Source organism: Trachinotus anak, unplaced genomic scaffold (assembly GCF_046630095.1).
Source record: "Trachinotus anak isolate AG129_WGS33_773 ecotype Australia unplaced genomic scaffold, CSIRO_AGI_Tana_v1 ptg000001l, whole genome shotgun sequence".
NCBI lineage: Eukaryota > Metazoa > Chordata > Actinopteri > Carangiformes > Carangidae > Trachinotus > Trachinotus anak.
Genome location: NW_027273852.1, coordinates 23,426,592 through 23,441,930, shown reverse-complemented (window position 1 = coordinate 23,441,930; position 15,339 = coordinate 23,426,592).

Genomic DNA, 15,339 nt, shown 5'->3' with positions numbered 1-15,339 from the left:
CCTAAGATTACTGTTTGATATCTGCCGACGTCAAAAACTCAAAAGCTTCACCAAAAACGCACAACTGAACAGTATTCACTCATCTGAGTCATTTTAAGCTGACTGTATCCTAAGATTACTGTTTGATATCTGCCGACGTCAAAAACTCAAAAGCTTCACCAAAAACGCACAACTGAACAGTATTCACTCATCTGAGTCATTTTAAGCTGACTGTATCCTAAGATTACTGTTTGATATCTGCCCACGTCAAAAACTCAAAAGCTTCACCAAAAATGCACAACTGTTGATTATGGACAGATTCACTCATCTGAGTCATTTTAAGATGACTGTATCCTAAGATTACTGTTTGATATCTGCCGACGTCAAAAACTCAAAAGCTTCACCAAAAACGCACAACTGAACAGTATTCACTCACATTCAGTCATGTTAAACTGACTGTATCCTAAGATTACTGTTTGATATCTGCCGACATCTAAAACTCAAAAGCTTCACCAAAAACGCATAGCTGTTGATTCTGAACAGTATTCACTCACATTCAGTCATTTTAAACTGACTGTATCCTAAAATTACTGTTTGATATCTGCCGACATCTAAAACTCAAAAGCTTCACCAAAAACGCACAGCTGTTGATTCTGAACAGTATTCACTCACATTCAGTCATTTTAAACTGACTGTATCCTAAAATTACTGTTTGATATCTTCCGACGTCAAAAACTCAAAAGCTTCACCAAAAACGCACAACTGTTGATTATGGACAGATTCACTCATCTGAGTCATTTTAATCAGACTGTATCCTAAGATTACTGTTTGATATCTGCCGACGTCAAAAACTCAAAAGCTTCACCAAAAAGGCACAACTGTTGATTCTGAACAGTATTCACTCACATTCAGTCATGTTAAACTGACTGTATCCTAAGATTACTGCTTGATATCTGCCCACGTCAAAAACTCAAAAGCTTCACCAAAAACGCACAACTGTTTATTATGGACAGATTCACTCATCTGAGTCATTCTAAGATGACTGTATCCTAAGATTACTGTTTGATATCTGCCCACGTCAAAAACTCAAAAGCTTCACCAAAAACGCACAACTGAACAGTTTTCACTCACATTCAGTCATTTTAAGCTGACTGTATCCTAAGATTACTGTTTGATATCTGCCAACGTCAAAAACTCAAAAGCTTCACCAAAAACGCACAACTGAACAGTATTCACTCACATTCAGTCATTTTAAGCTGACTCTATCCTAAGATTACTGTTTGATATCTGCCGACGTCAAAAACTCAAAAGCTTCACCAAAAATGCACAACTGTTGATTATGGACAGATTCACTCATCTGAGTCATTTTAAGATGACTGTATCCTAAGATTACTGTTTGATATCTGCCGACGTCAAAAACTCAAAAGCTTCACCAAAAACGCACAACTGAACAGTATTCACTCATCTGAGTTATTTTCAGGAGACTGTATCCTAAGATTACTGTTTGATATCTGCCCACGTCAAAAACTCAAAAGCTTCACCAAAAACGCACAACTGAACAGTATTCACTCATCTGAGTTATTTTCAGCAGACTGTATCCTAAGATTACTGTTTGATATCTGCCGACGTCAAAAACTCAAAAGCTTCACCAAAAACGCACAACTGAACAGTATTCACTCACATTCAGTCTATTTAATCAGACTGTATCCTAAGATTACTGTTTGATATCTGCCGACATCTAAAACTCAAAAGCTTCACCAAAAACGCACAGCTGTTGATTCTGAACAGTATTCACTCACATTCAGTCATTTTAAACTGACTGTATCCTAAAATTACTGTTTGATATCTGCCGACGTCAAAAACTCAAAAGCTTCACCAAAAACGCACAACTGTTGATTATGGACAGATTCACTCATCTGAGTCATTTTAATCAGACTGTATCCTAAGATTACTGTTTGATATCTGCCGACGTCAAAAACTCAAAAGCTTCACCAAAAAGGCACAACTGTTAATTATGGACAGATTCACTCATCTGAGTCATTTTAATCAGACTGTATCCTAAGATTACTTTTTGATATCTGCCGACGTCAAAAACTCAAAAGCTTCACCAAAAAGGCACAACTGTTGATTCTGAACAGTATTCACTCACATTCAGTCATTTTAAACTGACTGTATCCTAATATTACTGTTTGATATCTGCCGACGTCAAAAACTCAAAAGCTTCACCAAAAACGCACAACTGAACAGTATTCACTCACATTCAGTCATTTTAAGCTGACTGTATCCTAAGATTACTGTTTGATATCTGCCCACGTCAAAAACTCAAAAGCTTCACCAAAAACGTACAACTGAACAGTATTCACTCACATTCAGTCATTTTAAGCTGACTGTATCCTAAGATTACTGTTTGATATCTGCCGACGTCAAAAACTCAAAAGCTTCACCAAAAACACACAACTGAACAGTATTCACTCATCTGAGTCATTTTAAACTGACTGTATCCTAAGATTACTGTTTGATATCTGCCGACGTCAAAAACTCAAAAGCTTCACCAAAAACGCACAACTGAACAGTATTCAATCACATTCAGTCATTTTAAGATGTCTGCATCCTAAGATTACTGTTTGATATCTGCCGACGTCAAAAACTCAAAAGCTTCACCAAAAACGCACAACTGAACAGTATTCACTCATCGGAGTCATTTTAAGCTGACTGTATCCTAAGATTACTGTTTGATATCTGCCGACGTCAAAAACTCAAAAGCTTCACTAAAAACGCACAACTGAACAGTATTCACTCACATTCAGTCATTTTAAGCTGACTGTATCCTAAGATTACTGTTTGATATCTGCCGACGTCAAAAACTCAAAAGCTTCACCAAAAACGCACAACTGAACAGTATTCACTCACATTCAGTCATTTTAAGATGTCTGCATCCTAAGATTACTGTTTGATATCTGCCGACGTCAAAAACTCAAAAGCTTCACCAAAAACGCACAACTGAACAGTATTCACTCATCTGAGTCATTTTAAGCTGACTGTATCCTAAGATTACTGTTTGATATCTGCCGACGTCAAAAACTCAAAAGCTTCACCAAAAACGCACAACTGAACAGTATTCACTCACATTCAGTCATGTTAAACTGACTGTATCCTAAGATTACTGTTTGATATCTGCCCACGTCAAAAACTCAAAAGCTTCACCAAAAATGCACAACTGTTGATTATGGACAGATTCACTCACATTCAGTCATGTTAAACTGACTGTATCCTAAGGTTACTGCTTGATATCTACCCACGTCAAAAACTCAAAAGCTTCACCAAAAACGCACAACTGAACAGTATTCACTCACATTCAGTCATTTTAAGATGACTCTATCCTAAGATTACTGTTTGATATCTGCCGACGTCAAAAACTCAAAAGCTTCACCAAAAAGGCACAACTGTTGATTCTGAACAGTATTCACTCACATTCAGTCATGTTAAACTGACTGTATCCTAAGATTACTGTTTGATATCTGCCGACGTCAAAAACTCAAAAGCTTCACCAAAAACGCACAGCTGTTGATTCTGAACAGTATTCACTCACATTCAGTCATGTTAAACTGACTGTATCCTAAGATTACTGTTTGATATCTGCCAACGTCAAAAACTCAAAAGCTTCACCAAAAACGCACAACTGAACAGTATTCACTCACATTCAGTCATTTTAAACTGACTGTATCCTAAGATTACTGTTTGATATCTGCCGACGTCAAAAACTCAAAAGCTTCACCAAAAACGCACAACTGTTGATTATGGACAGATTCACTCATCTGAGTCATTTTAATCAGACTGTATCCTAAGATTACTGTTTGATATCTGCCGACGTCAAAAACTCAAAAGCTTCACCAAAAAGGCACAACTGTTGATTCTGAACAGTATTCACTCACATTCAGTCATGTTAAACTGACTGTATCCTAAGATTACTGTTTGATATCTGCCGACGTCAAAAACTCAAAAGCTTCACCAAAAACGCACAGCTGTTGATTCTGAACAGTATTCACTCACATTCAGTCATGTTAAACTGACTGTATCCTAAGATTACTGTTTGATATCTGCCAACGTCAAAAACTCAAAAGCTTCACCAAAAACGCACAACTGAACAGTATTCACTCACATTCAGTCATTTTAAACTGACTGTATCCTAAGATTACTGTTTGATATCTGCCGACGTCAAAAACTCAAAAGCTTCACCAAAAACACACAACTGTTGATTATGGACAGATTCACTCATCTGAGTCATTTTAAGATGACTGTATCCTAAGATTACTGTTTGATATCTGCCGACGTCAAAAACTCAAAAGCTTCACCAAAAACGCACAACTGAACAGTATTCACTCATCTGAGTCATTTTAAGCTGACTGTATCCTAAGATTACTGTTTGATATCTGCCGACGTCAAAAACTCAAAAGCTTCACCAAAAACGCACAACTGAACAGTATTCACTCATCTGAGTCATTTTAAGCTGACTGTATCCTAAGATTACTGTTTGATATCTGCCCACGTCAAAAACTCAAAAGCTTCACCAAAAATGCACAACTGTTGATTATGGACAGATTCACTCATCTGAGTCATTTTAAGATGACTGTATCCTAAGATTACTGTTTGATATCTGCCGACGTCAAAAACTCAAAAGCTTCACCAAAAACGCACAACTGAACAGTATTCACTCACATTCAGTCATGTTAAACTGACTGTATCCTAAGATTACTGTTTGATATCTGCCGACATCTAAAACTCAAAAGCTTCACCAAAAACGCATAGCTGTTGATTCTGAACAGTATTCACTCACATTCAGTCATTTTAAACTGACTGTATCCTAAAATTACTGTTTGATATCTGCCGACATCTAAAACTCAAAAGCTTCACCAAAAACGCACAGCTGTTGATTCTGAACAGTATTCACTCACATTCAGTCATTTTAAACTGACTGTATCCTAAAATTACTGTTTGATATCTGCCGACGTCAAAAACTCAAAAGCTTCACCAAAAACGCACAACTGAACAGTATTCACTCACATTCAGTCATTTAAAGCTGACTGTATCCTAAGATTACTGTTTGATATCTGCCGACGTCAAAAACTCAAAAGCTTCACCAAAAATGCACAATTGTTCATTATGGACAGATTCACTCATCTGAGTCATTTTAAGATGACTGTATCCTAAGATTACTGTTTGATATCTGCTGACATCAAAAACTCAAAAGCTTCACCAAAAATGCACAACTGAACAGTATTCACTCACATTCAGTCATTTTAAGCTGACTGTATCCTAAGATTACTGTTTGATATCTGCCCACGTCAAAAACTCAAAAGCTTCACCAAAAACGCACAACTGAACAGTATTCACTCATCTGAGTTATTTTCAGCAGACTGTATCCTAAGATTACTGTTTGATATCTGCCGACGTCAAAAACTCAAAAGCTTCACCAAAAACGCACAACTGTTGATTATGGACAGATTCACTCATCTGAGTCATTTTAATCAGACTGTATCCTAAGATTACGTTTTGATATCTGCCGACGTCAAAAACTCAAAAGCTTCACCAAAAAGGCACAACTGTTGATTCTGAACAGTATTCACTCACATTCAGTCATGTTAAACTGACTGTATCCTAAAATTACTGTTTGATATCTGCCGACGTCAAAAACTCAAAAGCTTCACCAAAAACGCACAGCTGTTGATTCTGAACAGTATTCACTCACATTCAGTCATGTTAAACTGACTGTATCCTAAGATTACTGTTTGATATCTGCCAACGTCAAAAACTCAAAAGCTTCACCAAAAACGCACAACTGAACAGTATTCACTCACATTCAGTCATTTTAAGCTGACTCTATCCTAAGATTACTGTTTGATATCTGCCGACGTCAAAAACTCAAAAGCTTCACCAAAAAGGCACAACTGTTGATTATGGACAGATTCACTCATCTGAGTCATTTTAAGATGACTGTATCCTAAGATTACTGTTTGATATCTGCCGACGTCAAAAACTCAAAAGCTTCACCAAAAAGGCACAACTGTTGATTCTGAACAGTATTCACTCACATTCAGTCATTTTAAACTGACTGTATCCTAAAATTACTGTTTGATATCTGCCGACATCTAAAACTCAAAAGCTTCACCAAAAACGCATAGCTGTTGATTCTGAACAGTATTCACTCACATTCAGTCATTTTAAACTGACTGTATCCTAAAATTACTGTTTGATATCTGCCCACGTCAAAAACTCAAAAGCTTCACCAAAAACGCACAACTGTTGATTATGGACAGATTCACTCATCTGAGTCATTTTAATCAGACTGTATCCTAAGATTACTTTTTGATATCTGCCGACTTCAAAAACTCAAAAGCTTCACCAAAGAGGCACAACTGTTGATTCTGAACAGTATTCACTCACATTCAGTCATGTTAAACTGACTGTATCCTAAGATTACTGTTTGATATCTGCCGACGTCAAAAACTCAAAAGCTTCACCAAAAACGCACAACTGTTGATTCTGAACAGTATTCACTCACATTCAGTCATGTTAAACTGACTGTATCCTAAGATTACTGTTTGATATCTGCCAACGTCAAAAACTCAAAAGCTTCACCAAAAACGCACAACTGAACAGTATTCACTCACATTCAGTCATTTTAAGCTGACTGTATCCTAAGATTACTGTTTGATATCTGCCCACGTCAAAAACTCAAAAGCTTCACCAAAAATGCACAACTGTTGATTATGGACAGATTCACTCATCTGAGTCATTTAAAGATGACTGTATCCTAAGATTACTGTTTGATATCTGCTGACATCAAAAACTCAAAAGCTTCACCAAAAACGCACAACTGAACAGTATTCACTCATCTGAGTTATTTTCAGCAGACTGTATCCTAAGATTACTGTTTGATATCTGCCGACGTCAAAAACTCAAAAGCTTCACCAAAAACGCACAACTGAACAGTATTCACTCACATTCAGTCATTTTAATCAGACTGTATCCTAAGATTACTGTTTGATATCTGGCGACATTTAAAACTCAAAAGCTTCACCAAAAACGCACAGCTGTTGATTCTGAACAGTATTCACTCACATTCAGTTATTTTAAACTGACTGTATCCTAAAATTACTGTTTCATATCTGCCGACGTCAAAAACTCAAAAGCTTCACCAAAAACGCACAACTGTTGATTATGGACAGATTCACTCATCTGAGTCATTTTAATCAGACTGTATCCTAAGATTACTGTTTGATATCTGCCGACATCAAAAACTCAAAAGCTTCACCAAAAAGGCACAACTGTTGATTCTGAACAGTATTCACTCACATTCAGTCATGTTAAACTGACTGTATCCTAAGATTACTGTTTGATATCTGCTGACATCAAAAAATCAAAAGCTTCACCAAAAACGCACAACTGAACAGTATTCACTCACATTCAGTCATTTTAAGCTGACTGTATCCTAAGATTACTGCTTGATATCTGCCCACGTCAAAAACTCAAAAGCTTCACCAAAAACGCACAACTGAACAGTATTCACTCATCTGAGTTATTTTCAGCAGACTGTATCCTAAGATTACTGTTTGAATTCTGCCGACGTCAAAAACTCAAAAGCTTCACCAAAAACGCACAACTGTTGATTCTGAACAGTATTCACTCACATTAAGTCATTTCGAGCTGACTCTATCCTAAGATTACTGTTTGCTATCGACCGACGTCAAAAACTCAAAAGCTTCACCAAAAACGCACAACTGAACAGTATTCACTCATCTGAGTCATTTTTAGCTGACTGTATCCTAAGATTACTGTTTGATATCTGCCGACGTCAAAAACTCAAAAGCTTCACCAAAAACGCACAACTGAACAGTATTCACTCACATTCAGTCATTTTAATGAGACTGTATCTTAAGATTAATGTTTGATATCTGCCGACGTCAAAAACTCAAAAGCTTCACCAAAAACGCACAACTGAACAGTATTCACTCACATTCAGTCATTTTAATCAGACTGTATCCTAAGATTACTGTTTGATATCTGGCGACATTTAAAACTCAAAAGCTTCACCAAAAACGCACAGCTGTTGATTCTGAACAGTATTCACTCACATTCAGTCATTTTAAACTGACTGTATCCTAAAATTACTGTTTGATATCTGCCGACGTCAAAAACTCAAAAGCTTCACCAAAAACGCACAACTGTTGATTATGGACAGATTCACTCATCTGAGTCATTTTAATCAGACTGTATCCTAAGATTACTGTTTGATATCTGCCGACATCAAAAACTCAAAAGCTTCACCAAAAAGGCACAACTGTTGATTCTGAACAGTATTCACTCACATTCAGTCATGTTAAACTGACTGTATCCTAAGATTACTGTTTGATATCTGCCCACGTCAAAAACTCAAAAGCTTCACCAAAAAGGCACAACTGAACAGTATTCACTCACATTCAGTGATTTTAAACTGACTGTATCCTAAGATTACTGTTTGATATCTGCCAACGTCAAAAACTCAAAAGCTTCACCAAAAACGCACAACTGTTGATTATGGACAGTATTCACTCATCTGAGTCATTTTAAGATGACAGTATCCTAAGATTACTGTTTGATATCTGCCGACGTCAAAAACTCAAAAGCTTCACCAAAAACGCACAACTGAACAGTATTCACTCATCTGAGTCATTTTAAGCTGACTGTATCCTAAGATTACTGTTTGATATCTGCTGACATCAAAAACTCAAAAGCTTCACCAAAAACGCACAACTGAACAGTATTCACTCACATTCAGTCATTTTAAGCTGACTGTATCCTAAGATTACTGTTTGATATCTGCCGACGTCAAAAACTCAAAAGCTTCACCAAAAACGCACAACTGTTGATTATGGACAGATTCACTCATCTGAGTCATTTTAAGATGACTGTATCCTAAGATTACTGTTTGATATCTGCCAACGTCAAAAACTCAAAAGCTTCACCAAAAAGGCACAACTGAACAGTATTCACTCACATTCAGTGATTTTAAACTGACTGTATCCTAAGATTACTGTTTGATATCTGCCGACATCAAAAACTCAAAAGCTTCACCAAAAACGCACAACTGTTGATTCTGAACAGTATTCACTCACATTCAGTCATGTTAAACTGACTGTATCCTAAGATTACTGTTTGATATCTGCCAACGTCAAAAACTCAAAAGCTTCACCAAAAACGCACAACTGAACAGTATTCACTCACATTCAGTCATTTTAAGCTGACTCTATCCTAAGATTACTGTTTGATATCTGCCGACGTCAAAAACTCAAAAGCTTCACCAAAAATGCACAATTGTTCATTATGGACAGATTCACTCATCTGAGTCATTTTAAGATGACTGTATCCTAAGATTACTGTTTGATATCTGCTGACATCAAAAACTCAAAAGCTTCACCAAAAATGCACAACTGAACAGTATTCACTCACATTCAGTCATTTTAAGCTAACTGTATCCTAAGATTACTGCTTGATATCTGCCCACGTCAAAAACTCAAAAGCTTCACCAAAAACGCACAACTGAACAGTATTCACTCATCTGAGTTATTTTCAGCAGACTGTATCCTAAGATTACTGTTTGATATCTGCCGACGTCAAAAACTCAAAAGCTTCACCAAAAACGCACAACTGTTTATTATGGACAGATTCACTCATCTGAGTCATTTTAAGATGACTGTATCCTAAGATTACTGTTTGATATCTGCCGACGTCAAAAACTCAAAAGCTTCACCAAAAACGCACAACTGAACAGTATTCACTCACATTCAGTCATTTTAAGCTGACTGTATCCTAAGATTACTGTTTGATATCTGCCGACGTCAAAAACTCAAAAGCTTCACCAAAAAGGCACAACTGTTGATTCTGAACAGTATTCACTCACATTCAGTCATGTTAAACTGACTGTATCCTAAGATTACTGTTTGATATCTGCCAACGTCAAAAACTCAAAAGCTTCACCAAAAACGCACAACTGTTGATTATGGACAGATTCACTCATCTGAGTCATTTTAATCAGACTGTATCCTAAGATTACTGTTTGATATCTGCCGACATCAAAAACTCAAAAGCTTCACCAAAAAGGCACAACTGTTGATTCTGAACAGTATTCACTCACATTCAGTCATGTTAAACTGACTGTATCCTAAGATTACTGTTTGATATCTGCCGACGTCAAAAACTCAAAAGCTTCACCAAAAACGCACAACTGAACAGTATTCACTCATCTGAGTCATGTTAAGCTGACTGTATCCTAAGATTACTGTTTGATATCTGCCGACGTCAAAAACTCAAAAGCTTCACCAAAAAGGCACAACTGAACAGTATTCACTCACATTCAGTGATTTTAAACTGACTGTATCCTAAGATTACTGTTTGATATCTGCCGACGTCAAAAACTCAAAAGCTTCACCAAAAACGCACAACTGTTGATTCTGAACAGTATTCACTCACATTCAGTCATGTTAAACTGACTGTATCCTAAGATTACTGTTTGATATCTGCCAACGTCAAAAACTCAAAAGCTTCACCAAAAACGCACAACTGAACAGTATTCACTCACATTCAGTCATTTTAAGCTGACTCTATCCTAAGATTACTGTTTGATATCTGCCGACGTCAAAAACTCAAAAGCTTCACCAAAAATGCACAATTGTTCATTATGGACAGATTCACTCATCTGAGTCATTTTAAGATGACTGTATCCTAAGATTACTGTTTGATATCTGCTGACATCAAAAACTCAAAAGCTTCACCAAAAATGCACAACTGAACAGTATTCACTCACATTCAGTCATTTTAAGCTGACTGTATCCTAAGATTACTGCTTGATATCTGCCCACGTCAAAAACTCAAAAGCTTCACCAAAAACGCACAACTGAACAGTATTCACTCATCTGAGTTATTTTCAGCAGACTGTATCCTAAGATTACTGTTTGATATCTGCCGACGTCAAAAACTCAAAAGCTTCACCAAAAACGCACAACTGTTTATTATGGACAGATTCACTCATCTGAGTCATTTTAAGATGACTGTATCCTAAGATTACTGTTTGATATCTGCCGACGTCAAAAACTCAAAAGCTTCACCAAAAACGCACAACTGAACAGTATTCACTCACATTCAGTCATGTTAAACTGACTGTATCCTAAGATTACTGTTTGATATCTGCCGACGTCAAAAACTCAAAAGCTTCACCAAAAAGGCACAACTGTTGATTCTGAACAGTATTCACTCACATTCAGTCATGTTAAACTGACTGTATCCTAAGATTACTGTTTGAAATCTGCCAACGTCAAAAACTCAAAAGCTTCACCAAAAACGCACAACTGTTGATTATGGACAGTATTCACTCATCTGAGTCATTTTAAGATGACAGTATCCTAAGATTACTGTTTGATATCTGCCGACATCAAAAACTCAAAAGCTTCACCAAAAAGGCACAACTGTTGATTCTGAACAGTATTCACTCACATTCAGTCATGTTAAACTGACTGTATCCTAAGATTACTGTTTGATATCTGCTGACATCAAAAAATCAAAAGCTTCACCAAAAACGCACAACTGAACAGTATTCACTCACATTCAGTCATTTTAAGCTGACTGTATCCTAAGATTACTGCTTGATATCGGCCCACGTCAAAAACTCAAAAGCTTCACCAAAAACGCACAACTGAACAGTATTCACTCATCTGAGTTATTTTCAGCAGACTGTATCCTAAGATTACTGTTTGATATCTGCCGACGTCAAAAACTCAAAAGCTTCACCAAAAACGCACAACTGAACAGTATTCACTCACATTCAGTCATTTTAATGAGACTGTATCTTAAGATTAATGTTTGATATCTGCCGACGTCAAAAACTCAAAAGCTTCACCAAAAACGCACAACTGAACAGTATTCACTCACATTCAGTCATTTTAATCAGACTGTATCCTAAGATTACTGTTTGATATCTGGCGACATTTAAAACTCAAAAGCTTCACCAAAAACGCACAGCTGTTGATTCTGAACAGTATTCACTCACATTCAGTCATTTTAAACTGACTGTATCCTAAGATTACTGTTTGATATCTGCCGACGTCAAAAACTCAAAAGCTTCACCAAAAACGCACAACTGTTGATTATGGACAGATTCACTCATCTGAGTCATTTTAATCAGACTGTATCCTAAGATTACTGTTTGATATCTGCCGACATCAAAAACTCAAAAGCTTCACCAAAAAGGCACAACTGTTGATTCTGAACAGTATTCACTCACATTCAGTCATGTTAAACTGACTGTATCCTAAGATTACTGTTTGATATCTGCTGACATCAAAAACTCAAAAGCTTCACCAAAAACGCACAACTGAACAGTATTCACTCACATTCAGTCATTTTAAGCTGACTGTATCCTAAGATTTCTGCTTGATATCTGCCCACGTCAAAAACTCAAAAGCTTCACCAAAAACGCACAACTGTTGATTCTAAACAGTATTCACTCACATTCAGTCATGTTAAACTGACTGTATCCTAAGATTACTGTTTGATATCTGCCGACGTCAAAAACTCAAAAGCTTCACCAAAAACGCACAACTGAACAGTATTCACTCATCTGAGTCATGTTAAGCTGACTGTATCCTAAGATTACTGTTTGATATCTGCCGACGTCAAAAACTCAAAAGCTTCACCAAAAAGGCACAACTGAACAGTATTCACTCACATTCAGTGATTTTAAACTGACTGTATCCTAAGATTACTGTTTGATATCTGCCGACATCAAAAACTCAAAAGCTTCACCAAAAACGCACAACTGTTGATTCTGAACAGTATTCACTCACATTCAGTCATGTTAAACTGACTGTATCCTAAGATTACTGTTTGATATCTGCCAACGTCAAAAACTCAAAAGCTTCACCAAAAACGCACAACTGAACAGTATTCACTCACATTCAGTCATTTTAAGCTGACTGTATCCTAAGATTACTGTTTGATATCTGCCGACGTCAAAAACTCAAAAGCTTCACCAAAAATGCACAATTGTTCATTATGGACAGATTCACTCATCTGAGTCATTTTAAGATGACTGTATCCTAAGATTACTGTTTGATATCTGCTGACATCAAAAACTCAAAAGCTTCACCAAAAATGCACAACTGAACAGTATTCACTCACATTCAGTCATTTTAAGCTGACTGTATCCTAAGATTACTGCTTGATATCTGCCCACGTCAAAAACTCAAAAGCTTCACCAAAAACGCACAACTGAACAGTATTCACTCATCTGAGTTATTTTCAGCAGACTGTATCCTAAGATTACTGTTTGATATCTGCCGACGTCAAAAACTCAAAAGCTTCACCAAAAACGCACAACTGTTTATTATGGACAGATTCACTCATCTGAGTCATTTTAAGATGACTGTATCCTAAGATTACTGTTTGATATCTGCCGACGTCAAAAACTCAAAAGCTTCACCAAAAACGCACAACTGAACAGTATTCACTCACATTCAGTCATTTTAAGCTGACTGTATCCTAAGATTACTGTTTGATATCTGCCCACGTCAAAAACTCAAAAGCTTCACCAAAAAGGCACAACTGTTGATTCTGAACAGTATTCACTCACATTCAGTCATGTTAAACTGACTGTATCCTAAGATTACTGTTTGATATCTGCCAACGTCAAAAACTCAAAAGCTTCACCAAAAACGCACAACTGTTGATTATGGACAGATTCACTCATCTGAGTCATTTTAATCAGACTGTATCCTAAGATTACTGTTTGATATCTGCCGACATCAAAAACTCAAAAGCTTCACCAAAAAGGCACAACTGTTGATTCTGAACAGTATTCACTCACATTCAGTCATGTTAAACTGACTGTATCCTAAGATTACTGTTTGATATCTGCTGACATCAAAAACTCAAAAGCTTCACCAAAAACGCACAACTGAACAGTATTCACTCACATTCAGTCATTTTAAGCTGACTGTATCCTAAGATTTCTGCTTGATATCTGCCCACGTCAAAAACTCAAAAGCTTCACCAAAAACGCACAACTGTTGATTCTAAACAGTATTCACTCACATTCAGTCATGTTAAACTGACTGTATCCTAAGATTACTGTTTGATATCTGCCGACGTCAAAAACTCAAAAGCTTCACCAAAAACGCACAACTGAACAGTATTCACTCATCTGAGTCATGTTAAGCTGACTGTATCCTAAGATTACTGTTTGATATCTGCCGACGTCAAAAACTCAAAAGCTTCACCAAAAAGGCACAACTGAACAGTATTCACTCACATTCAGTGATTTTAAACTGACTGTATCCTAAGATTACTGTTTGATATCTGCCGACATCAAAAACTCAAAAGCTTCACCAAAAACGCACAACTGTTGATTCTGAACAGTATTCACTCACATTCAGTCATGTTAAACTGACTGTATCCTAAGATTACTGTTTGATATCTGCCAACGTCAAAAACTCAAAAGCTTCACCAAAAACGCACAACTGAACAGTATTCACTCACATTCAGTCATTTTAAGCTGACTCTATCCTAAGATTACTGTTTGATATCTGCCGACGTCAAAAACTCAAAAGCTTCACCAAAAATGCACAATTGTTCATTATGGACAGATTCACTCATCTGAGTCATTTTAAGATGACTGTATCCTAAGATTACTGTTTGATATCTGCTGACATCAAAAACTCAAAAGCTTCACCAAAAATGCACAACTGAACAGTATTCACTCACATTCAGTCATGTTAAACTGACTGTATCCTAAGATTACTGTTTGATATCTGCCAACGTCAAAAACTCAAAAGCTTCACCAAAAACGCACAACTGAACAGTATTCACTCACATTCAGTCATTTTAAGCTGACTCTATCCTAAGATTACTGTTTGATATCTGCCGACGTCAAAAACTCAAAAGCTTCACCAAAAATGCACAATTGTTCATTATGGACAGATTCACTCATCTGAGTCATTTTAAGATGACTGTATCCTAAGATTACTGTTTGATATCTGCTGACATCAAAAACTCAAAAGCTTCACCAAAAATGCACAACTGAACAGTATTCACTCACATTCAGTCATTTTAAGCTGACTGTATCCTAAGATTACTGCTTGATATCTGCCCACGTCAAAAACTCAAAAGCTTCACCAAAAACGCACAACTGAACAGTATTCACTCACATTCAGTCATTTTAAGCTGACTGTATCCTAAGATTACTGTTTGATATCTGCCCACGTCAAAAACTCAAAAGCTTCACCAAAAAGGCACAACTGTTGATTCTGAACAGTATTCACTCACATTCAGTCA